This window comes from Nyctereutes procyonoides, unplaced genomic scaffold (assembly GCF_905146905.1).
Source record: "Nyctereutes procyonoides isolate TBG_1078 unplaced genomic scaffold, NYPRO_anot_genome, whole genome shotgun sequence".
In the NCBI taxonomy this organism is placed as follows: Eukaryota; Metazoa; Chordata; class Mammalia; order Carnivora; family Canidae; genus Nyctereutes; species Nyctereutes procyonoides.
In genome coordinates, this window is record NW_026575022.1 from 2819417 (window position 1) to 2843922 (window position 24506).

At 34.9% G+C, this 24506-nt stretch overlaps 1 pseudogene; it reads left to right on the forward strand.

Annotated features, from left to right (window-relative positions):
- Positions 1-1690: 1690 nt before the first annotated feature.
- LOC129520957 (eukaryotic initiation factor 4A-I-like) lies at positions 1691-24161 on the forward strand (annotated as a pseudogene).
- Positions 24162-24506: the final 345 nt, after the last annotated feature.

The window sequence follows — 24506 nt, forward strand, 5'->3', positions numbered from 1 at the left end:
TTTCATAATTTTCTTCTAGTTAACGGCTTTTTCTTTTCCTACTTACAGAAATCCCTTTAACATTTCATATGGCTGGTTTAGCAGTGATTAATGTCTTTAACTTTTGTCTTGGAAATGATTTATCTTTTGTTCAATTCTGAATGATAACCTTGCCAGGTAGAGGGTATTTTTGGTTTAGTTTTGTTTATGTTTTTGGGTTTTGTTTTTTTTTTCCTTTCAGCACTTAGAATATATCATGCCACTTTCTACCTGGCCTGCAAAGTTTCTTCTGAACAGTCAGCTGAGAGCTTCAGGGAGTTTCCCTTATGTATATAACACATTGGTTTTTTCTCTTACTGCTTTTAAAATTCTTTTTTTTAATTTTATTTTAAACTTTGAAATTTTAACTATTGTGTATCTGGGTGTGGACCTCCTTGCATATATCTCATTTTGAGCTCACTGTGCTCCTGTTAAATGCCAGTTTCCTCCCCCAAATTAGGGAAGTTTTCAGCTATTTTATCTTCAAACAAGTTTTCTGCCTCTCTCTTTTTTTCTTCTGGGATGCCTTAAATGTGAATGTTAGTATGCTGATGTTGTCCTAGAAATCCCTTAGTTTATCTTCATTTTTAAAATTATTTTTTCATTTTTGCTATTCAGTTTGGTTGCTTTCCAGGTCTTCCAGATAACAAATCCATTTTTCTGCATCCTCTAATCTAGTGTTGAATCCATCTAGTGTGTTTTCATTTTAGTTATTGTATTTTTCAACTCCGGATTAGTTCTTTTTTATATATTTTTGTTTTCTTTGTTGAAGTTCATACTGAGTTTACCCACTCTTCTTTCAAATCCACATCCACTCTTGACCTTTTTTTATGACACTTGCTTTGAACTCTTTATCAGATATTTTGGTTATCCCTATTTTATTTAGTTTTCCTGAGATATTTTTTTCTGTTCTTTTGTTTGAAACGTATTTCTCTGTCTCCTTATTTTGTCTCTCTGTATTTGTTTTTATGTATTATATAGGTCAGCTATTTTCTCCTGATCTTGAAGATAGTGCCCTTATGTATAAAGCATCCTATGGGGCCCGGTAGTACCATTCTTCCTGGTTACCAGAATCAGGTGTTCAAGGAATGCCTTGTGTGTAGGCTTGAATACCTCCTGTTACAGCTGGGCTGTGACTGTTGCACATGTATGCTGCTGTGTAGGTCTGGGCCCAGCCTCAATGACTGCAATGGCTGGTTGTGACTATTACATGCACACTGGTTGGCACCACTGGCACAGCTAAGAGGCCCAGAGGTAACTGTAGCAGGCATGCTGGTGGGTGGGGTTGGCCTCCAGCCTGACCAGGTATAATGATGAGTGGTGACAACTTTGGGAAAACTGGTAGGCAGGACTGGTGACCAGCATAGTTCCTAGAGGCCCACCTGTAGCTGGTGCCAGGCTGGTGGGTAGGAACATCTCCTGATACAGCTAGCTGAAAGGCCTGGCTGCAGCTGTTGGCAGATGTGTAGGTTGGTAGAACTGTAACCCCCTTCCTAATGCAGAATGTGCTTTGTAGTGGCACTGGTTCTGGCCAGAGCTTTCCACTGGGTGTAGTGGGGGTAGTAGTCACTGGCAGGGGGATGCTGGTCCTAAGTGTTGCTGCCCACTGGGTGTGTTGCACTCTGCAAAGTTATGTTTGCTTATATGGGCTGGTTTGCACAGTAGTACTAGGATGGGCAAGCAGCATGTAAATGGAAGTGTGAGAATGGGTTCCACCATCCCTGGGCCAATTAAGCAGCTGAAAGGAAGGCAAGAAAATGGTGTCCAACTTCCATTCCTGGAGAAAATTCTTACAGTTTCTTGCCCATCCAGCACATCTTAAAATTAGTCTACAAACGGCCTTCCCCTACAACCCAGGCTCTGAAATTTCTGCCTCTGTGCTGGGTCTCAGATCAAGTGATATAGTGTGCTGGCCCATTAAGAGCAGAGTATGAGTTTCTTATAAACCTCAGTTTCATGAAGTTAAGCCCCATTGATTTTCAAAGCCAGACATTATGGGACTTGTAGGCTTGTCTTCCTGGTGCAGATCCCCAAGGTGGGGTGTCCAGCCCTGATGTAGGTCTGGATACTCTTGCTCCTCAAGGAGAATCTCCGTGTTTGCGATATATCTCCTGCTGTGGGTCACTGCACAGGGGGTTGGTTTCCCAATCATGTCTATGCCCCTCCTAGCCTTCTCATTGTTGCTTTCTGTTTATGTCTTTAGCTGTGGAAGTGCTGTTCTGCTAATCTTCAGGTCATTTTCAGAGTGAGTTACATTATATGCAGTTGTAACTTCAGTATGCCTGTGGGAGGAAGTAAGCTCAAGATCCCCCGACTCCACCATCTTCTTTGACTTCTAATGCTATCTTACTTTTAGTAAATTAGTGTCCTTTGGTTTTTATCAATAACAACTAAACAGCAAATATCCACTATTTAAAAATACTGTTAAAAATAACAACTATTCACTATTTAAAAACAGACATAGTAGGATTAGCAAAATAGTATAAACAGAGACAATTCTGTTAGTTCCACAATAAAAACAAACAGATGTGGTGCCAAAAACAGGTACTCATGGATATACTTGAAATAATAAGAGAAATAGAACGTATCTCATTCTCATCTGCACATAAATCCAATGGCTAGATCAGAGTAGTATTCTTTAATTCAATAAAAATTTCACCAACTAATATACACTTTACAAAGAAATGCAAAGATGAATGAGACATAATTTATTTCTCATCTGAAAGAATATATACTTTATTGGAGAAAAATGGCACACACTTAAAATATGAAAATAATTGGGATGCCTGTGTGCCTCAGCGGTTTAGCGCCACCTTCAGCCCAGGGCATGATCCTGGAGACCCGGAATCGAGTCCCACATCCGGCTCCCTGCATGGAGCCTGCTTCTCCCTCTGCCTGTGTCTCTGACTTTCTTTCTCTCTGTGTGTCTCATGAATAAATAAATAAAACATTTAAAGAAAATGCAGATAACTGGTAAAGGGAGGAAAGTGTTTTCTAAATTAAAACATATATATTATGTGAAAAGTCCATTTTACTTTGACATAAGTTCTGCCTCCATTATTCCTGTAACTAATATGCAAAGTACTTAAAAATATTCTTAAATGTTCTATGGCTACCTACAAATAGTAAGTTGTATATTTCTCTTTACAGGTTAAAAAAAGAAACATGTTTCCAAAGAAATTGCTACTCCAAAATAACCTTTAAATTGTAAGTAAAAAAGTAAATTCTGCTGAAACTAATACTATAAGTTAATGAACGAGAATTTAAATAAAAACTTGGAAAAAAATCTGAAATTCTGAAATTCAATTTTGGTTAGAATTTTGAAAGTACAAAATTGAAATACATGATCGGGTGTGCACATGTGCATATATATGCAAACAAAACCTTGTTTGAGTGTATATTTCCAGAAATTTAATTGTGGTTATTTCTCATATTTGTTGCTGCTAGCTTATAGTCTCTTGATTCTCTTTAATATTCTCAGAATTTTGATAGTGATTTTACACACACATTTATTATATATATATATTTGGTATATATACAATATAACTTATGCATGTAATATACGAAATACATGTCATATATGTAACATATACATATCATAAAAGTATGCATGTAACATTTTACATACATAAATGTATATATAATATATATTATTTTAAAATTAGATGTATTAAATCATAGAAATAAAAGGTCTTTTTTAGAATACAAAAGAATAAATATTTTAAGATACATTAAGTTTAAATTCTCTGTTTAGTGGGATAGTAATCAGTCACTGAAACTGTATAACTCTTTTAACACCAAGGTGGCCACTAATGCATATGGGTCAAGCTAAAAGCACAAAGTGAAGAGGAATTAAACGTGCATAGAATACAATTACAGAAAACAAGCTGTCCATTTTCTAAGAAATCATATGTGCAAAATAACAAGGGAAAAATCTCAAACCTGGCAAACATTAAGTATTTTAAAAGCTTTTATAAAATCCTATACTATATGCATCACTAGATTTTAAAATATGACTGTAAAGCTATTTTTTTTAATGTTGAGAATCTTTGACACATTTATATGCTATGGAGATCTATGACAAGTTCGAAATTTTAGTCAATCAACCAGATGGTTTATCTTCACGATGCCAAATTGCCACCTGCTTAATAACAGTTGCATGATTAACTGTACTTTTAAAATTTTTATCCACGTGTTTGGCAAAGGGTAGGAACAATCATTATATGTTATTTTAAAGCATTTAATGATACCACATATTCAACAACATACAAAATCTTTATATTGCATGAAAATAACACTGTTAAGGACATGGCACAAAAACACAAAATGTACTGGATGGTATAAGTGTTCATATCATTGTGAGTCTTTTTTTTTTTTAAGTCATTGTGAGTCTTGAAATAATAATTTCTAGAAAATATATTTTGTAGACTCAATCTTTGACCTGTCTGTTACTCTGTTTCTTTGATTACAAAAGACCTGAAGGAGGGCATTTATATTCAATTTTCTAAGTACCAAAGCTGATTTGCAATGCTACCTCAGAAATTTGATTGGTAAAATAACTTAGGGATATGATATTTTGTGTCTTTGTATAACTCATATAATAGACTTACCTTACACAAATCTTAGAAAATTTAATGAGTACTTTGTGTATCAACATATTTTAATAGCACTATTGCTATCATACAACTAGCTACTTAACATTAGCTGTGTTAATGTAGATCACAAGCACAACTTGCATGCTTTATGAAATAATAAATTACTTTCTGATAATAAATTAATAACATTTTGAGAGTAAGTTGTGTATAGGCCATTTAAATAGACAATACATAAAAATGGAATTCGGAAAGTAGCAAAGTTAGTTTAAAGGGATCTCAGTATTTTCATTATGAATGGATATTTTAAAAATACAGGTTTTCTGCACTTCTCTTTTACTGAACATCATGCTATTCAAATTGCTGTGCACATAATTACTTAGTTGTTTTACTGCTTGGCATTTATTATGCATGCATTTGTGAGTGCTGCATGAATGTTACTACCTGTCAACTTTTTCTAAACATTTCAATTATCCAGAATTTTTTATCATTAAAACAAGTGTAGCCAAGGTTTTCCTTTCTTCCCCCATTAGTCTCATGAGTAAATTTGGCTTTAATGTGTGGCTGTGCATATACAGGTTTATTATATATTCTGGGAAAATCACCTCCATATGCTTTTTTTTTAATTTGATTTTATAAGAAATTAATGTCTAATCTCTACCACAGTTCATTATTTTATTTTTTGCAGGTAGGGTCCTTTGACAATTTATAGAATATCTATAGTTTTATATTTTTTCAAATAAGCAATTCTTTCTACATATTAGTCCTTTATTTTTGTATAATTTTTGGTTCAGTGGCATTTTTGAAACTAATTGTTAACTTTTCTGATTACTTTTTCTGCCCCAGAGTTGGATTTAAAATGACACAAACTTTCTTCTAAACTGCAAGTAGAATAATCTTTATTATCTTCTAGGAGAAAAAAAAAAACGATTGATAGAATTTTAATTTGTTATGATATTTAAAATTAGATAGTATATTTTGGCTTACTATATAAGAAAAACAAGAGGAGTTACATGCAAGTATTACTATCATCCTTAGCAAAAAGCGAGTCTGTATTAACATTCAAGATTTATAGAATTAAAGTAGTTTGGTTTTTTTCCTTAAAGATTTTATTTATTTATTCATGAGAGACATAGAGAGAGAGGCAGAGACCCAGGTAGAGGGAGAATCAGGCTCCCTGTGAGGAGTCCCATGCAGGACTCAATTCTAGGACCCCAGGATCACGCCCTGAGCTGAAGGCAGACACTCAACTGCTGAGCCACCCAGACATCCCAAAATAGTTTATTTTAAATGGTAAAATTAAATCTGTACTTTGAGACATAATCTAATTAAACAAGTTTTTAATTTCTGATAGTTTTACATTTGTTTAATGAGGGAAAAAATCTCATCCTTGAGACAAATTACCTGGGAGGAAGTAGGTCCCTGGGAGCATAACCTGAATTTGATAAAAAGGACTTGGAAGAAGTGAACAGGAACATGCATTTTGCATATTCAGCTATTTTGGAGACTCCACACTAACCCGCGAGGTTTCCTAGGAAGAACAGACAATTTGCAGTGTAGGCCCAACTGCAGCAAGGTCTTTGGCCTAGTAGATACAGTAATCAATACCTTGATGGTTTGTTTGAGTTACCTTTTTGTTCTTTTTCTGAAAAATAATGCAAAACTTTTGCTGAGGAAGTATCCCCAGGTTCTGAGAATCTTTAAACTTTGTGTCTAGCTTGGAAGTTTAGAATGTTGAACACTGACAACATTTTTTTAATTATCATCTGCATACCCAGCATTCCTTGTCCTTCATGTCATTGAACTATGCGAGGAGAATAGAATGATCTCTCTAAAGATTTAATGAACTCTTAGAAGCCAGCCCAAAAAGTAACAGACATTTTACATATTTCATGGGAAATTCAGTCTTCTAATGCATATTTGTGTCTCATGCTAGCTTAGTTGTGCATTTATCTTGCAAAGTAGCCATTTATAAGGCTTTTTATCACTTTTCAATTTGTATTACTCTCTTGGTACCACTTACTTCAAGTTTGACTTAATTTTCGAATACTTTCCCTGTAATGCCACCTCAGGATATGCCCTTTATTCCCTGATTGTATATTGGCACATGTTGTCTATACTCCCAAGAAATTAACTTGCTGATTATCAATGTCAAAAGCAATAACAAGCATTATACAGACTGCTAAGGGTGAAATCATATACTGTCTATGTGTGAGACTAATGAGAAAAGAGCTACCAAATCCAATGTTCGTGGCAGATAATATGATTCTTTCAAAATATGTGTGCAAAATTATGTGAGATTTTTTTTAATTTTAATGAAGGAAAATGTAGTTTGTTATAGAAAGAAAATTGGTTGATTCAATGTCTATATAATGCACATATTTATGCATATGGAAAAAAATATATAAGGCTATCTAAATGTATGCATATTATATATAGATACAGATATATATATTGATATTTATCACAAGACACATTTTGGAACTAGAATCTTAATTATTAAATACATTGTCTTGGGGATCCCTGGGTGGCGCAGCGGTTTGGCGCCTGCCTTTGGCCCAGGGCGCGATCCTGGAGACCCGGGATCGAATCCCACGTCGGGCTCCCGGTGCATGGAGCCTGCTTCTCCCTCTGCCTATGTCTCTGCCTCTCTCTCTCTCTCTGTGTGACTATCATAAATAAATAAAAATTAAAAAAAAATACATTGTCTTATTCCTTACTTAAAAAAACCCCCTCATATCCTCATATACAAAGAAATCAAGAAAAGTACTGAGTGAAATTAAAGGTAATTTTCTAAATTCTTAAGGATGAATAAAGTAGCTACTAAGATGTTCCACTAATTTTAATAAAATTAATAAAGTAATACTTTTTCTTTTCTTCCCCCCACACCTAGTTTCTACATCCTCTTTCACCACATTTCCTACATTTTCTCTTCATCCTCCCTTCCCCACTTCATTCTTCACTGCTACCTTTTCCTTCCCTACTTTTCCCCTCATTGGCTGCTATCATTATTGTCATGAGCAGGATCTTCATAATTATATGCCTCCAAGACATCACATAGTTCAACATCACATTAAGTCATTCAGGGATTATTTCACAATATTGATACTTATTTTTTGTGGTTATGGATTTTGATGCCATAACGAAAACCTCATAAGCATCTGGTGTATATTTCTAATCATAATCCCAGTAGTGGAGAAGAAAATTTATAGTCAGTATTACTTTAAAGAGATAGCTCTACTGTTTATAATTTCTTCTAGATAAAGGTATTTCAACATTTTCCATTTTTCCGTTCAGTTGATTATCCTCCTAATAGAAAATAATTATTTAAATACCTTATGAAACATTTACTAATAAAAATATGAATGTGAAAAACACTCAAATACACTGTTTTTGTACAAAATGAAATCAAACAACCAAGTAAAAATCAACTCGTTGTTGCTTTCTTGCTATTCTCTTCTCATTCAATGAAGATCAGTACCTACACATGGGTTAGAAAAACTTGGATTCTACAACCTAAGAATCATGTAAAATGCATTTTTTTAAGATTTTATTTATTTATTCATGAGAGACACACACACACACACAGAGAGGCATAGACACAGGCAGAGGGAGAAGCAGGCTCCATGCAGGGAGCCCGACGTGGGACTCAACCAGGTCTCCAGGGTCAGGCCTGGGCTTAAGGTGCTGCTCAACCGCTGAGCTCCCCGGGGCTGCCCACATTTGTTTATAAACACTACGGACATCTTTTCACTTAACAGATTTCTACTAAAAGATTTTCATTTTTTTTTCTTTTAAACTACTTTTTACCATAATTCAACAAGAAATTAACAAATATTTAATAAATGCCTGCCATAGACAATGCAGCATGCTCCCTGTCTTTCAAAGAAGCCAGTAGCTGAAGTGTATCTCAGTATGTATTTTTCTATTGAAATACATTAGAAAGAGAAAGCAATATTTAAAACAAACACAGAAAGATTAACTTTAGCTCCCTAAAATACAGCAGCTTAGTAATAAAGTCCTTCACTGTCACTTTTGAACTTGCAAACAGAGTTGGTTTCAGATATTCCCTGGTGGTGATGCATTTGCTTCTCCTTCCCCATCTCCCCATATATTGTGTAGAAGAAGTTTTTCTTCTGCAATAGAAGAAAATACAGGATGACATAAGGAAAAAAGACTTATAAGAGATCATGAGAATCTTGACAGTCCAGGGGCACTTCTACCAACACAATTCATTTTTATTTTAAACTTTATCTGAGTCTAATTGGATTTTCTTCTTACAACTTGTGAGACTTGTGAATTGCACCAAAGAATGTCTTCTTTTTCTCAGGTTGGGTTATATCAATGGAAATCCAAGGCTAAACATTTACATATAAGTAGTGTATTAAGAGGTTTCTAGTGAAAATCAGAAGGAGAGCTAGGAAATTGTTCATCCGAGGCAAGGTTTAATAAAGACAAAGTCCTTTGTAGGAAAATTTTAGTTTCCTTGTGCAGAGATCTCTTGAAACAGTGTAAGAAACAATTCAGAGTGGCTTTGACAAGATAGAGAGGAGCTGACGCATTTGTCAATCACTGGGTTACAAAAGGCTGAGGGCATGCTGGTTGACCCACCTGTTAAACCACGGAAAATGTGATTAGGCAGCTTACGGGCAGGACCTTTGATAAGAAGATGCAGTTGCTATTAGGAGTGGAAGCACATCAGTAGCCATTGTACATGAAGGTGATATGGAAACAGAAAAGATAGGCATGGACAAGAGTGAGCTTCCATTCTTGCAAAGCAAGAGGCATAATTTCAGCTTCTGAATGATATGACCGACCAACTAAAATATATCTTGGGCTCCTTTGTGGTCTCTGCTTCCTCTGTCCTTCCTTCCTCACTGCTGGGAACCACTGATCACCTTTTGGTCCTTAGAATATTGCTTTTTCTATAATTTTGTATAAACGATATGGTAATGTTTTCTTGTTTGTGGTTGATTTTTTTTTGACATAACATGATTTCTGAAATTCATCCGAGTTTTTCAATGAAAATATGTTTGTTTTTGCCGCTGAGTAGTATTCTGTGAAATTAGGGTATCACAGTATGTTTATTAACAAGCTGATGATGGGTGTATCATTGAGCATTTCAATCAGAAATCTCTGAGATTTCTTTTTTCTATTTCCTTGCCAACACCAGGTATTGTCAAGCATTCTGATTTTAGCAAATCTAGTACTTTGGTAGTGTTATCTCATTATGGCTTGAATTTGAAATTCTGAGTGACTAATGTTGAACACATTTTCATGTGCCTGTTGGCTATTTGTCAATCTCCCTTTGTCTTTTGTGAATGGTCTATTCAAAATTGTTTGCATATCTTTTATTTGGAGGAAATTTTTTATTTTTTTTTTGTACATAGAGGTATTCAGTTGTTTAGGTATCATTTATTGGAGGGGGTAGAAAACCATTTGTTATGTTAATGGACATCAAAAGAAAGCTGGAGTGGCAATCCTTATTCAGACAAATTACTGTCTTTTAAACCAAAGATGGTAATAAGAGATGAGGAAGGACACTATATCATAATCAAAGGGTCTATCCAACAAGAACTAACAATCATAAATATTTATGCCCTTAACAGGGGAGAAGCCAATTAATAAAAAAAAATCAAAGAAACACATCAATAATAATACAAAAATCGTAGGGAACTTTAACACCTCACTCACTGCAATGGACAGGTCATCTAAGAATAGGGAAATAAGCGCCTTGAATGACATACTGCACGAGATGGACCTCACAGATATATTCAGAGCATTCCATCCTAAAGAAACAGAAGACACATTCTTCTCGAGTGCACATGGAACATTCTCCAGGATAGATCATAGATACTGGGTCACAAAACAGGTCTCAACTGGAACCAAAAGACTGGGATCATTGCCTGCACATTTTCAGAGCACAATGCTTTGAAACTTGGCTCAATCACAAGAGGAAATTTGGAAAGAACTCAAATGCATGGAGGTTAAAGAGCATCCTACTCAAGAATGAATGTGTCAACCATTAGAAATTAGAGAAGAATTAAAAAAATTCATGGAAACAAATGAAAATGAAAATAAAACTTCTCAAAATCCTTGGGATGCAGAAAAGGCAGTCCTCAGAAGGATGTATATAGTAATACAAGCCTTCCTCAAGAAACAAGAAAGATCTCAAATATACAACATAATCTTACACCTAAAGGAGCTGGAGACAGAATAGCAAAAAAAAAAAAAAAAAAAGAAAAAGAAAAAAAAAAAAGCTAAACCCACCAGGAGAAGAGAAGTAATAAAGATTAGAGCAGAAATCAGTGAAATAGGAACCAAAAGAACAGAAGAACAGATCAGTGAAACTAAGAGCTGCTTCTTTGAAAGAATTAATAAGATTAACATATGTCTGGCCAGATTTATCAAAAAGAAAAGAGCATCCCAAAAAATAAAATCATGAATGAAAGAGGAGAAATCACAACTAACACTGAAGAACTCAATTATAAGAACATATGATGAGCAACTATATGCCAACAAATTAGACAATCTGTAAGAAATAGATGCATCCCTAGAGATGTATAAACTACCAAAACTGAATCAGGAAGAAATAGAAAACAAACCTGAACAGACCCATAACCAGCAAGGAAATTGAAGCAGTCATCAAAAACCTCCCAACTAACAAGAGTCCAGGGCCAGATGGCTTCCCAGAGGAATTCTACCAAATGTTCAAAGAAGAAAAAATATCTATTCTTCTGAAGCTCTTTCAAAAATTAGAGATGGAAGGAAAACTTCCAAACTTGTTTTATGAGGCCAGTATGACCTTGATCCCAAAACCAGACAAAGACCCCACCAAAAAGGAGAATTACAGACCAATATCCCTGATGAACATAGAGGCAAAAATTCTCACCAAAATACTAGCCAATCAGATCCAACAGGGGATCCCTGGGTGGCACAGCGGTTTGGCACCTGCCTTTGGCCCAAGGCGCGATCCTGGAGACCCGGGATCGAATCCCACATTGGGCTCCTGGTGCATGGAGCCTGCTTCTCCCTCTGCCTGTGTCTCTGCCTCTCTCTCTCTCTCTCTCTCTCTCTCTCTCTCTCTGTGACTATCATAAATAAAAAAAATTAAAAAAAAAAAACTAAAACAGATCCAACAGTACATTAAGAGGATTATTCACCACAACCAAGTGGGATTTATTCCCAGGCTGCAAGGGTGGTTCAATATCCACAAATCAATCAACATGATAGACCATATTAATAAAAGAAAGAAAAAGAACCATATGATCCTCTCAATAGATGCAGATAAAGCAACTGACAAAGTGCAATTTCCATTCCTGATTAAAACTCTTCAGATTGGGATCCCTGGGTGGCGCAGCGGTTTGGCGCCTGCCTTTGGCCCAGGGCGCGATCCTGGAGACCCGGGATCGAATCCCACGTCGGGCTCCCGGTGCATGGAGCCTGCTTCTCCCTCTGCCTGTGTCTCTGCGCCTCTCTCTCTCTCTCTCTCTGTGACTATCATAAATAAATAAAAATTAAAAAAATAAAAAAATAAAAAAAAACTCTTCAGAGTGTAGGGATAGAAGAAACATCTTCAATATCATAAAAGCCATAAATGAAAAGCCCACAGCAAAGTTCATTCCCAATGGGGAAAAACTAAGAGCCTTTCTCCTACGATCAGGAACACGACTGGGATGTCCACTCTCAGCACTGTTACTCAACATAGCACTAGAAGTCCTAGCCTCAGCCATCAGACAACAGAAAGAAATAAAAGGCATTCAAAGCAGCAAAGGAGTCCAACTCTCACTCTTCACAGATGACATAATATTCTATATGGAAAACCCCAAAGATTCTACCCCAAAATTGCCAGAACTCATACAGGAATTCAGCAAAGTGTCAGGATATAAAATCAATGCACAGAAATCAGTTGCATTTCTTTACATTAACAATAAGAAGGGGGAGATCCCTGGGTGGCTCAGTGGTTTGGTGCCTGCCTTTGGCCCAAGGCGTGATCCTGGAGTCCTAGGATCGAGTCCCACATCGGGCTTCTTGCAAGGAGCCTGCTTCTCCCTCTCTGCCTGTGTCCTTCTCTCTCTCTCTCTCTGAGTTTCATGAATAAATGAATAAAATCTTTAAAAAAAAAAACAATAAGAAGGAAGAGTAATCAAGGAATTGATCCCATTTACAATTGCACCCCAAACCGTAAGATACCTAGGAATAAACCTAATCAGAGAGGCAAAGGATCTGTACTCAGAAAGCTATACAACACTCATAACAGAAATTGAAGAAGATGCAACAAAGTAGAGGAATGTTCCATGCTCATGGATTGGAAGAACAAATATTGTTAAAATCTCTATGCTACCCAGGGCAATCGACACATCCAATGCAATCCCTATCAAAATACCATCAACTTATTTCACAGAGTTGGAAAAAATAATCCTAAAATTTTTATCGGATCAGAAAACACTCTGAATAGCCAAAGAAATGTTGAAAAAGAAAACCAAACTTGGGGGCATCCCAATGGCAGATTTCAAGCTATCCTACAAAGCTGTGACCATCAAGACAGTGTGGTCCTGGCACAGAAACAGACACACAGATCAATGGAACAGAATAGAGAACCCAGAAATGGGCCCTCAACTCTATGGCCAACTCATCTTTGACAAAACAGGAAAGAAGATCCACTGGAAAAGGGACAGTCTCTTCAATAAATGGTGCTGGGTAAACTGGATGGCCACGTGCAGAAGAGTGAAACTATCTGTCCTATCCGTGGCAACTTTTCTTGGTGTTGCCAGTTTCTCCTGTCTGATAATAGAAGCAGTAATATATTCCTGGTAACTTTCTATTCATACTTGCTGGGTTTTGTTCTCCTCTCCTTTTTTGTTTGTCATTGCCTGTTTTTATATTTAAAATGCAAGTATTATGGGACACCTGGGTGGCTCAGTGGTTGAGCATCTGCCTTCGACTCCGGTTGTGATCCTGGAGTCCCGGGATTGAGTCCCACATTGGGCCCCCTGCATGGAGCCTGCTTTTCCTTCTGCCTCTATCTATGCCTCTCTCTGAGTCTCTCATGAATAAATAAATAAAGTCTTAAAAAAAAAACTTAAAATGTAATCTAAATAGTATATTTCTTAAAAAATAAAATAAAATATAAGTATTATAAATAGCATATAGGTTAGTCTTGCTTTTGGATCCAAATAAAACACTTCTATATTTTATTGAAGTATACAATCCATTTAAATTTAAAATAATTATCAATATATTTAACTTTACCAACTTTATATTTGTCTTTTTTTTCTATTTCTGCTTCCTTTAGAATTAAATTTGTTTTAAATATTCTACTTAATCTTGTACTAGCTGTATCACTTTATTTAGGTATTGGCTCTAAGAATTACAGTTTTCAATCAAAACTTATCACAGTCTACATAAAACTAATATTATATTCCTTCACATAGAATATGAAAACCTTTCAAGAGCATCCATCCATTTGCCTATTTCTTCTTTTGAAGATCTGCATGCATTTTACCTCTACATATATTAAAGCCCACAATATATATCACTATCATTTTTAAGAGATCCTTTATAGTGTTCATATTTTTTCTACAACCATATTTCTATATTGTATATTCCTTCTGGATTAAAAACTCCCTTTCAAGTATTTTCTCGGGTCACCTAAGTGGCTCAGTCAGTGGAGCATCCGACTCTTGATTTCTGCTCAGGTCATGATCTCAGCACCGAGCTCAGAGGGGGGGTCCGGTTGAGGAGTCTCCCTCTCTCCCTCCTTCCACTCCTTCCCTGCTTCCATACTCATTCTCTAAAACAAATATTTTTTAAATGAAATATTTCCTCTTCTAAGTTTCCTAGTTACAAATTTTGTCAGCTTACCTTCTTTCTCTAAAAGATGTGGATGTTCTTTTCACTTCTGAAGCATATTTATTACTGCATAAGGAAACATTTTGATGATCCTCTCTTCCTTTGGTCTTTAAAACATAGTCTTCTGGCTTGCATTGTTTCTTCTGAGAAGTTACTGATATTCCTTATTTTTGTTCCTGGCGTGTAATGTCTCATTCTTATTTGGATTGTGTTTAATATATTCTATTACCATTTCTTAATAATTTGATTGTGATCTCCCTATGTGTTTTTGTTTTGCTTCTGTTAATCCTGATTAGAGTTTGTTGAGCAGCTCAAATCATAGGGTCATAGATTTCACAAAATTTGAAAAAAAAATCGTCCATTATTTCTTTAAATATATTTTTCTTCTGCCCTAATATTTCTACCTATTCATGTGAGAATGTTAATACATATATGATCGAGTTCTTGTTATTGGCTAAATTCACTGATGCCTTGATTTTTTAAAGTCTTTTTTCCTATTTTTTTAGATAGTTTTTATTTCAAGTGGTATCAAGTTCAGTTCGTAATTCTGAAATAGTTCATCTAAAGGTCATATTTTCAAGAGAACTTATTGTTTAGCTCTATATAAATATGTTTCTAGCCCAGTAATTTATATTTGGTTCTCTTTCTTATACACTTGATTGATTGGATTGAAGTCCTCCATTTTTTTCTTTAATTCCCCTTGCCTTTGAATCCTTAAGCATAGTTGTAAAAAGTATTTTTAAATCCGTGTCAGCAAAACCCGTCATGCTTATCATTCTGAGTTTGTGTATTTTGATTGGTGTTCTCTTCTTTTTAAATTAATTAATTTGCTATTTTGTGCTGAACATTGCATGTGTTAGATTATTAATGTTTGGCTTTTGTTCTCTTAAAAGAAGTTTTATTCTGGCAGGTAGTTGATTAATTTGTAGATGAGCATTGTTGTTTTGAGCTTATTTTTAGATTTTGCTGAGATAAGTCTGGGGTTACTTTTTCTAGGGATATGTGACTCTTCTTAATGTATTGCTTTTCTGGGAGTTGGCTGAAAGCCTGGAATGTAAAATGAGATCTCTCCACTCTAGCTCATGGGAATTTGAACATCTAGCATCTACTTTGAACCCAAGTAATTCTTCAGCTCACATCTCTGCAATAGGTCTTCTTTGGTAGTTTTATTTATTTTTCTTTTTCTTTTTTTTTTTTCCTTTTTCCTTTTCTCTTTCTTTCCCCCCCCCCCTTTGGTTGTGAAGTGGTTAGTCTTGCAGAATCTCCTCCTATAACATCTCAGCTTAATATTTAGCTACAGCCAAGACAACTGCTGTGCATATTCCTAGAGCCCCATCATTGTATAATTTCTTCTTCAGTTTTTGCCCCATTAAGACAGTAGCCTCAATAACATAATACTGATTGCTTTGGTTTCAACTCAGTGTGATTTTCTGCTCCATTTGGACTTGTCACACTCCGGAAAGTATCTTTGGACATAAAACTGAGCTTATGGAGCCATCTTACAGTTTTTCCTTCTTTTAGTGATAACAGTGTTGCTCTGCCTATCATGCATTATTCGAAAATAGTTATTATAGTTATTAAGAGGCCAGTTGCTAATGGTTTTGACATCTTAATCATATATGAATATCCCTATTTTTTTCCTTTTTCTGTAAGTTTTTATTTTTTAGTTGAAGTATGGCTGACCCACATTACATTTGCATTGGGAATATAATATAGTGACTTGACAAAGCTGAATATGTTACACTCACCGCAAGGGTAGCTCCTATCTGTCACCATACAATGCTATGAAAGTACTATTGACTGTATTCCCTGTGCTGAACCATTTATCCCATGATTTATTCATTTCCTAACTGAAAGCAGTTCTCTCCTACTCCACATCATCCATTCTGCCCGTCCCTCCCACTCTCTCCTCAGGCAGCCATCAAGTTTTCTTTGTATTTATGGGCCTGTTTCTGCTTTTTGTTTGTTTTATTGTTTTAAGATCCCACATATAAGTGAAATTGTATGGTATTTATCTTTCTCAGTTATTTCACATAGCATGACACCCTCTAGTTCCATGTATGTTGTTACAAATGATAAGATCTCCTTCTTTATTATGGCTGAGTAATATTCCATTATATATATTTATATTTACAAATATAAATGTATACACACATACATACCTTCTTTATCCATTCAATTATCAATTGGATGTTCCTAAATTTTTAAAGTGAGTTTTTCAACCAATTGTTTTAACTTTGATTTTCATAGTTTTTGAGCAGTATTTTTTGATATATAGACATCCTTGGAAAATCCCCTTCATAATTTTTTTTAAATCCCCTTCATAATTAATGACAATTTTCAACAGGGAAAGAAATAGTATATTTTTATTAGCAGAAAAAAAAGAATGGTATCTTTTTATGAGATTGTCCTAATAATACAATTAGGGTTTATGGTATAAAGTCATGACTGAAAAAAGAAATAAAACTTTCAGAATAATGTCTATGTTACTTCTCATTAATGTAGTGTCCTAAAGATCACAGCATTAAGTATATTTGTGAAAATTAGTGCTGTGTCCTTGATTTGATTAGTTATATCTTGAGGTGAAATAATCATGAAGAGTTCAACCTCAAGATAGGTTACTAAGTATACTACGGATAGGTAAGAAACAGTGAGTAGTGACCTACCGAATTTCTTTTACTTGCAAACTCTTTCATTAACTAGTTCAAGAATCAACCAACCAGCGAACGGAAAAAGTAACCCAAGGAGAGAGTGTGATGGTTAATTTTATGTGTCAAATTGGCCAAAGAACCTGGATATTTGGTTGAATACCACTCAGATGTCATGATGTCATTTTCTAGCTCAGATTAATATTTAATTCCTTTTTCCTTCAAGTAAAGCAAATTACTCTCCAGTAGCGTGGGTGGGCCTCATCCAGTCACTTGACGTTCTTAACACAAAAAAGACTGATGGTCACCTGAGAAAGAGGGGATTACTTCTGCCTCTTGAGTGTCTTAAGACTCAAACTGCATTATCAGCCCTTCTCTCAGTCTCTGGCCTACTGGCTTCCACAATTGTAGGAGCCCATTCCCTTAAAATCTCTTCTCCCCTCACCCCTCTTCTCTCTTCCTAGATCTGTGCATACATCCCATTGGTTCTGTGTCTCTGGAGAACGCTAATACCAAGGCTGTCTTCGTTTTCCTTAGCTTTGTGCATATGTTCAAGTCTCGTCTCCTTTGGTACTAATTCTTATGTGTTGTTATAATAATCTCCAATTATTTTATTTACATATAGTTTCTATCACAAAGTATAAAAATCCCTATACCACTCCTATATCTATGTTTACTCCATTTTTCAACTACACAGGTAGAATGCCAATATATTTAAAAAATAATCCTTTTGCTTTATATTATGCTCCTGACTCTTGTGGATAAATATAAAGCATCTGATACATTAATAAACCTCAAAAAGTACATCTGAGTATGTTCATTGGGAGAGAAAAATGAAGTAATACCAATAGTAGTTGCTTCTAATGACTCTCAAAGGAACCAAAAACTAAGTGAAACGTTTGTTCTATAACTGTTCATGACTGTGCTTACAAGATGTATGAGAGCTCCATTTATTTTAGTATCATGTCATAATATTTTAGATTGTTTTCAATTAAATTTAAAGAGAAAACAATGTCATATCTGTTTTAAGCACACTGTTGCTTTGTACCCAAAGTCAATATAGGTAGGTTTACTTTTACTGCCAGTTTATTTTTAACGAGAATCTTTCAGTGACAACCACAGGAGGATATTCTGATTGTCTTCAAATTAGAGAAATAAACTCTACTTTATAATTTGCTTTTGCCTCTCTACTTCATGGAATAATCTTTATTTCTTAAACCTACAGTTTCCTATAAATGATATAAATAGTATAAATGATGGCCTTCATTCTTCTTTAGATTTCTAAGAGGCAAAGGCTAACTGAAAGATGGTATTCAAATATTTTATTTTCATGGGAATTATCTAAGAGACAGAGTGTCTCTTTCTTTATTGGCAAATTCACAATCAAATTGAGGCAAATCAAACCAATTTATAAAATATAGGTATAAAATGTAGAAGGATAAAATATAGACATAAATCCACTGAACACACATACAGTGAATACACACACCCTACTTATATTGTGAATGGTTTCAGGCATCTGGAGACTTAGCTGTCCTCTTCTTTTTCTTAGTCTTTTTTTTTTTTTTTTTTTTTTTTTTTTTGTCTCTAGGCTCTTCTACTTTTATGTTTTTCATTGACTCTTCTAAGATTCTCTTGAGCTCTCTAGGTTTGACAAAGTCATCCTCTGGCATGTTTTTGCCAGCTGTCATGGCTCATAGTGCAATTTAAGCCTCTGTTGCACACTATTGTAAATCCAGGTAATGAAAGCCACAAACTTCTCACAAGCATTATAAAGCTGACATCTGTCAAGATAAATATTGTGCAGTCAGCAAGGAGGGGATGGCTTAGATGGCTTAAACAGTTAACCTTGATATTTCATTTGAGAAGGCTTTAGATGCTCCTTCAAAGTATGGAGTTCTGCATAAGTTCTTAAGCAAAATCTGCAGATCACTTTTATGTTCTTAATAAGTGATAGTTTAAGTTTTTACAAATGTGTTTGCATTTTGGAGAAAAAGGATGAATTACTTCCTAAGCCCGTTATTTGAAAATACGGTATGATTTTCTGGGTTTTATTTCCTTATTTACTATTTTATTATAAATATCTATTACTTAAATAAAATATGTGTTAAAGTACACACATGAGGTATATCACAATTATTTTTCCTATCACAAAACTTTCAATATCACTAATACTTCATGTTCCTTTAATATTCTCTTATTTTTACATTGAACACTATCTGCAAATTTGCATCTTATTATATTACAGTAAAATTCTTGTCATAAACATTTTCATAGTTATGTAATCTAAATTCTAACATGAAATTACTGTACAGCTTTCTGGCTACTAGTAACAGAGTTCATGGAGTGCTTTAATAACAACTAATGTAACAACTATACAAATAAGCTCTATCATTGACCATTTCTTATAGGTCAGACTATTTTCTACACATTGTATATAATCTCATTTAATTCTAACAATCATCTGTGAGTTATATTATTATGTGTTATATAAATATAAATTAAAATAATATACAAATCATTATATAAATTCAAGTCCTGTGTCAAGCTCTGTGCTCAGTGGGGAATCTGCCTGGGGATTCTCTCTTCCCATCCCTCTGTCCTTCCCCCTGTGCCCACTCCCTCACTGGCTCTCTCTAAAGTAAATATATAAATCTTAGGAAAAAAGTAGGAAAAATAAATGCAAAATTAAATACAAACATTAGAAAAATCTAACTCTACATTAAATTGATAACAGTTCAAGTAACTTTAACACAGTTGTCTATATGGATTTAAATATATGTACATATACATTTATGTATATAAACAAAATGAACTATAAATGCACTTTTGGTACATTTTCAGTAAAAATGCATAATAGGTTTATTGTTAGTAATGTTGACAATGTAATTTTAAGCTACATTAAAGTACATTCTTTTAAACTGCATTAAATGTATTATAAATGAATTTAAAATTATTCCATAACGTATGTTTATAAAAAAGTATGTAAATATATTGAATTTATTTCAAACCAGTTTTTATAGCATAAAAGTATTAAGATAAAGTTTTTATAGCTTTTAGTACTTTTAAAGTACTAAATAAAATAAATAAAAACCTTATTTCTTTCTTCGAGTTAGAAATAAGACTCTAAGTTGTAATTTAAAGTGTATATATTCCATAGGTTTTTACTACTGAAATAATCTAGAAACAGTGACCTCCCAAGAGTAATGTGTACACATAGCACCCAGATTTTGATTCTAAAAACCATTCTCCAATATAATGAAGAGGTGAGACTTGAAGAAATAGCTGTTTCCAAGTCTGAGAACAGGAAAAATAGAGAAAATGAAAAATGCACACAAGGAACTGATCAAATATGAATGTGTTCATATCAAAAGGATACAGGAATGGGATTGGCAATTTGTGTGAGAAATCATATATATATATATATATATATATGTGTGTGTGTGTGTGTGTGTGTGTGTGTTCTGCTTTTTTTCAATGCTATACATCTTAAAAACTTGATTAGTTCTTCCAGCACGAATAATATGATATCCACTTTAATTTTGGCATATATACTTAGTCAATCTTTCCACTCTGTTTATTTTTTAAGTTTTTGTATCATTTAAAAAGAAATCTTGTGCAAAATATACAGTCATAGAGAGGAGACAGTAAGATTCCAGTAGGAAGGTAGTGTCTTTTAATCAGTTAAGCTTAAACCATTCATATGCATACTGGATTTTAATGAATTTAAATATATTTCATAGTTTTGTTTTATGTTGTCCTGTCATTATTTTTATTTGCTTGTTTTATACATGCTATAACCTACATTTTGGTGATTTTTATTTTCTTTGTTTCATTTTGTAAAATATTTATTTATTTTTAAATATTTAAAACTACATATTCTACTCTAAAATTTCCTTATTATTTTATGTACATATTTAACTGATAACATTAAAATTAAATTTTCTAATAAAAACTGAAGTTTAATATGATCAGTTTTAGTCTCTGGAGATTAGAACCTATTTAATTTCATCTTTTTTTTTTTTTTAGCCCTTTTTCCCATAAGTACACATACATATATACACACACCATACACAAAACCTTGCTATTGTTTACATCTAGATTGTAGTTTAATTTTTTAACCAAAACATTTATTTATTTATTTTTAAAAAGATGTTATTTATTTATTCATGAGAGACGCAGAAAGAGAAGCAGAGACACAAGCAGAGGGAGAAGCAGGCTCCATGCAGGGAGCCCAATGTGGGACTCGATCCCAGGACTCAGGGATCATGCCATGAGGTGAAGGCAGATGCTCAATCACTGAGCCACCCAGGCATCCCCCAAAACCCTTTAAAATTTTTTTTAATTATTTATTTATGAGAGACATAGAGAGAGAGAGGCAGAGACACAGGCAGAGGGAGAAGCAGGCTCCATGCAGGAAGCCTGAGGTGGGAGTCGATCCCAGGTCTCCAGGATCACGCCCTGGCCTGAAGGCAGCGCTAAACTGCTGAGCCACCCAGGCTGCCCCTCCCTCCCCTTTTTTTTTTTTTTTAAACAATTACTACTTATTTCGATATATTGCAGACATATTTGTAGTAGCATATTCTTGAATAGTATTACTCAAATGCCTGTAAGCTAATTAAATAATTTATAGAAATATAACATATCAAGAATAAAATATTTTTAAAGATTTATTTATTTATTTATTTATTTATTATTTATTTATTTATTTTAGAGAGCGGGGCAGAGGGAGAGAGAGAATCTCAAATGGAATTCCTGCTGAGCACAGAGTCTGACATGAGGCCAAGTCCAAGACCCTGAGATCATGACCTGAACCAAAATCAAAAGTCCCATAATGCTTACCTGACTGAGCCAGCTAGGCACCCAAGAATGAAATATTTTGTTGTTACTAATAGTAATGTAATTTGTCCACATCAGTACATATTTAAAATAATAAAAATTTATTATAAATTGAAAAAAATTTATATGAAAGTATATAATTTAGGAAACTATTTTATATTCAACCTCTATCAATAGTTATGTCTAGAGAGATGTCTCAATAGATAAATAGGTGTGTGTGTGGGTGGGTGTGTGTAAACATACTTGTCATTTCTGAAAATACACACCATTATTTTATAAACACATTTGCCTTTATTAAGGGAACTGGTACAATGTGTTACATATACATTTGTAATGTTGAAACTTTGCCATGCTTATGTAATACATAAAGAAAACATATTCAAAATGTCTGCTACAAAGTGACAATTTTAATAGTTCTTACAAGTAATAATTACATGCTACATGGGCATCTGGGCAAAAGTTATTTTAAAAATTAGTTCACCGATAAAGAAAAATATATGTTCCTAAATTAAGAAGAGTTGAATCTTCACAGTCAGTGAAATATGATTTGTGTATAATTTTGTCATCTATAATTTTAGTAAAACATTTAAAAAGAATCTGATGGAGACTATGAGAAAAATGTTCCTGAGATGAAAATTATGAGAAAAATGTTACTGAGATGAAAATTAGTGTTTAAGGAGAATATGTGGATCAACCTTCAGTTGGCATGAGAACATGGAATTGATTATTTGTACAGAGTTTTAACAAATTTATGTGAGCAATGTAAGTAAGAATGTTTAACGATACTCTGCCCTCTATTATAAGGAATGTATGTTTTCTGTTTTTATTTTCCTTCAATTCAATATTAAGAACTATGTTGATTTGAGTTTCTAAGGATCATGTGTTTGAGTCAGGGTTTCTGATCCAGAGACAATGGCCCTGATGGGATGGAGCCTGAAGGCATCATCAAGAATAACTGGAATGAGATTGTTGACAACTTTGATGACATGAACCTCTCTGAGTCCCTTCTCCGTGACATCTATGCCTGTGGTTTTGAGAAGCCTTCTACCACCCAGCAATGAGCCATTCTTCCTTGATCAAGGGTTGTTACGTGATCATTCAAGCTCCATCTGGGACTGGGAATACAGCCACTTTGCCATGTCAATTCTGCAACAGATTGATTTGGATCTAAAGGCTACAAAGGCCTCAGGCCTGGCACCCACTAGAGTGTTGGCTCAGCAGATACAGAAGGTATCATAGCGTTAGGAGACTCCTGGGGTGCCTCCTGCCATGCCTGCACTGAGGGGACCAATGCGTGTGCTAAGGTGCAGAATCTGCAGGTGGAAGCTCCCTATACCATCATGGGTACCCCAGATTGTGTGTTTGACATGCTAAACTGGGGATTCCTGTCTCCAAAATATATCAAGATGTTTGTACTGGAGAAGCTGATGAAACATTAAGCCACAGATTCAGGACCAGATCTATGACATATCCCCAAAGCTCAATAGCAACACCCAGGTGGTTATTACTGTCACCTAAAATATCTTCTGAAGTGCCTGACGTGACCAAAAAGTTCATGAGGGACCCCATTCAGAATCTGGTCCAAAAAAAAAAAAAAAGGAGTTGACTCTAAGGAGGGTATTGGCCAGTCCTGTGTCAATGTGGAACGAGAGAAGTGGAAGCTGGACCCATTGTGTGACTTGTATGAAACCTCGATCATGGCTCCAGCAGTTAGATTCATCAACACCAGAAAGAAGGTTGATTGGCTCATCTTTTCAGTAAAAGATGGACACCCAAGACTTCACCATGTCCATCAGGCATGGAGATACAGACCAGAAGGATGAGATGTTACCATGAGGTAGTTCCGCTCTGGCTCTAGCAGGATATTGATTTCCACAGACGGGCTAGCCAAAGGCTATGACATACAGCAGGTTTCTTTCATCATCAACTATGAGCTTCCCACCAAAGGGAAAATTATATCCGCAGATTTGGTTGTGGTGAAGAGACATGGCTGTAACAGTTTGGCTACTAACATGGTGACAGAAGAAGACAGAGAACTCCGCGAGATATTGAGGCCTTCTACGGCACCTTCCTTGAGGAGATACCTCTCAATGTTGCCGACCTCATTGAACTCTACCAAGAGTTCAGTCTATGGGGGGCAGAAGAGGAGCAGGAGATGGGAAGGAAGGGAGACAAGAGATGGACGTCTTGTCATTTCTTTTTCTTTGAATGAATGCCACTTTTTGAGGCAGAAGAAAATTACATTTATTTTATTACATAGACTATACTTATCAATATAAGGAGCTAACTTTTTAACATTTTATTATTTAAAAGAAAACATCATGTTTGGTATCATAAAACTGTATTGGTTGACGTTGATCTTTTGTATATGTTATACATAATCTCAGAATAACCTCATGGGTTTTGTTCCCTTTTTTCCCCCACTGTCATGGGTGTGCATTTACAAAATCTATTTTTTTTAAAGATTTATTTATTTATTGGAGAGAGAGGGAGAGAGAGCATGAGCAGGAGGGGAACCGAAAGAGGGAGAATCCCAAGTAGATTTTGTGCTGGGTGT